Source organism: Mus caroli, chromosome 17 (genome assembly GCF_900094665.2).
Source record: "Mus caroli chromosome 17, CAROLI_EIJ_v1.1, whole genome shotgun sequence".
In the NCBI taxonomy this organism is placed as follows: Eukaryota; Metazoa; Chordata; class Mammalia; order Rodentia; family Muridae; genus Mus; species Mus caroli.
The window spans coordinates 78,567,003-78,569,137 of NC_034586.1; the positions used below are offsets into that span (position 1 = coordinate 78,567,003).

The 2,135-nt window shown below is 48.2% G+C and overlaps 1 pseudogene; it reads left to right on the plus strand.

Moving 5' to 3' along the window:
* The first annotated feature begins 342 nt into the window (after positions 1-342).
* Positions 343-1,482, plus strand: LOC110312316 (annotated as a pseudogene).
* The last annotated feature ends 653 nt before the right edge of the window (positions 1,483-2,135 follow it).

The following is a 2,135-nucleotide window of genomic DNA, read 5'->3' on the forward strand; positions in this document are numbered from 1 at the left end:
CCCTCTGGTCTCTTGAGTCACCTTGCATACATGTGGAACACATGAACTCATGCAAGCAGACTTAGACACGTAAATATAAATAAATAAGTCTTTTGAAAGAAAGAGAGAGAGAGAGAGAGAGAGAAAGGATGGATACATACATGCATTTCACATAGAAAGAATTATACAGCAATACCCCAAAGTATTCAAGCCTGGTTCTCTCTGGGGTCAGGGACAAGCATAGAGAAGGGGGAGGGGAAGGGATAAAGTGAATCCTTTCCAGTTAGAAGGCATTTGTGTGTCACGTGTGCAAGTGAAACATAATGTGGGTGTCTATAGCCCTTGCTGTGGGGAGCTGCAGCCATGGCTGTCACCATGACGGGAACCCAAAGGGAAGAGCTCACCCTCTGCCTGTTTGATGTGGACAGAACCCTCAAACCAGCTCACCAGGAAAAAATGACCCTAAGGTATCAGCCCTCCTGCAGGAGCTGCAAAGCAGGGTACAGATCGGTGTGGTGGGTGGCTCGGACTCACCACTGTAAGATCGCTGAGCCAATGATGGGTATGAAGTCATTGAATAGTCTGACTGCGTGTTTGCTCAGAGTGGGACCGTGCAGTACACGTATGGACTGCTACTCGCCATGCTGCTGATCAAGAACCATGTGGGGAAGGAACTCCTACAGAACTTTATCGGCTTCTGCCTCCGTTACCCGGCCTTGCTCCCACAGTCCGAGAAGCACGCAGCCTTCACGGAGTTCCAGAACGGCGTGCTGACCATCTAGCCCATCTACCACAGCTGCACCCTGGAGGAGAGGATGGAGTCCTATGAACAGGACAAGAAGGACCAGGCAGTGGTGGCTCACGCCTTTAACCCCAGCACTTGGGAGACAGAGGCAGTCGGATTTCTGAGTTTGAGGCCAGCCTGGGTGAGTTTCAGGACAGCTGAGGCTATACAGAAAAACCCTGTCTCGAAAAACCATTTTAAAAAATTAAAAGAAGAAAAAAGAAAAAGAAAAAGGAGAATATCAGGCAAAATTTTGTGGTAGCCCTTGAGACCAAGTTTGACGGCAAGGGGCTGAGTTTCTCCAGACAGAGCTTCGGTGTCTTCCCAGGAGCTAGGATAAGCCCTATAGCCTCGACCTGAATGAGGACAGCTTCGACATCATCCACTTCTTTGGGAATGAGCCCAGCCCTTTCGGGAATGACTTTGAAATCTATACAGACCCCCAATCGTTGGCCATAGCTGTGGTCTCCCCTCAGGACACTATACAATGATGCAGAGAACTTTTTTTTCCCCGGAGACAGCCCACAAGGCATGACAGTGCTCTACAGCTGAGCGTTGAAATCTTCGAGGAGCTCTGGCCAGGCTTGAAGAGAGAACCATGGGATGCCATGGTTCCCCTCCTTCTGGTCCAACATGTACGGTCATGTGGGGCACCACAGCGTCCACCTACACAGGACCAGGCTCTGTGTGGCAACCATCCCCAGCTTGGTGGCTTCTGATGAAATGCATTCCTGCACTCTGCTCAGATGGCCCTGGCTTCTGATGCTGCTGGTCTTTGGGACAGAATAGGTTTCATCCTAAATGTTAGTGAGTGGCATATATATAACCTGCTAGCCACAAACAGACAAGGGGCAAAGTAGCAGGGAGGGGATATTACTCAAAGGACTTTGCCGCAAATATTAAAGTTCCCAAAACAAAACCAAAAAAAAAAAAAAAAAGAAAACAAAGTGAAACCAGTTAACTCCCGAAGTTCCTTCCACAGGAACGAATGTACAGGGCTCCTTAGCCAGCTGTCAACCCCACTGCCTCCTGTAGATGCAGGTAACTGTGTCCTTTTACTAACACTGTGGGACAATTTCTCCATCTAGTGGCCACTTTAGAAATTACAGCCTCTTCCCTCAGCCTGTCAAGATCATTAGGCTTCTAAACACTGGTATTGTCCATGAAAACAAAGAAAAAAAATGATTCTTGAAGAAAGAAAAGAAGAAAGAAGAAGGAGGAGGGGGAGAAGGAGGAGGAGGAGGAGGAGGAGGAGGNAGGAGGAGGAGGAGGAGGAGGAAGAAGAAGAAGAAGAAGAAGAAGAAGAAGAAGAAGAAGAAGAAGAAGAAGAAGAAGAAGAAGAAGAAGAAAAGAGAAGGAGGAAGAGGAGGAG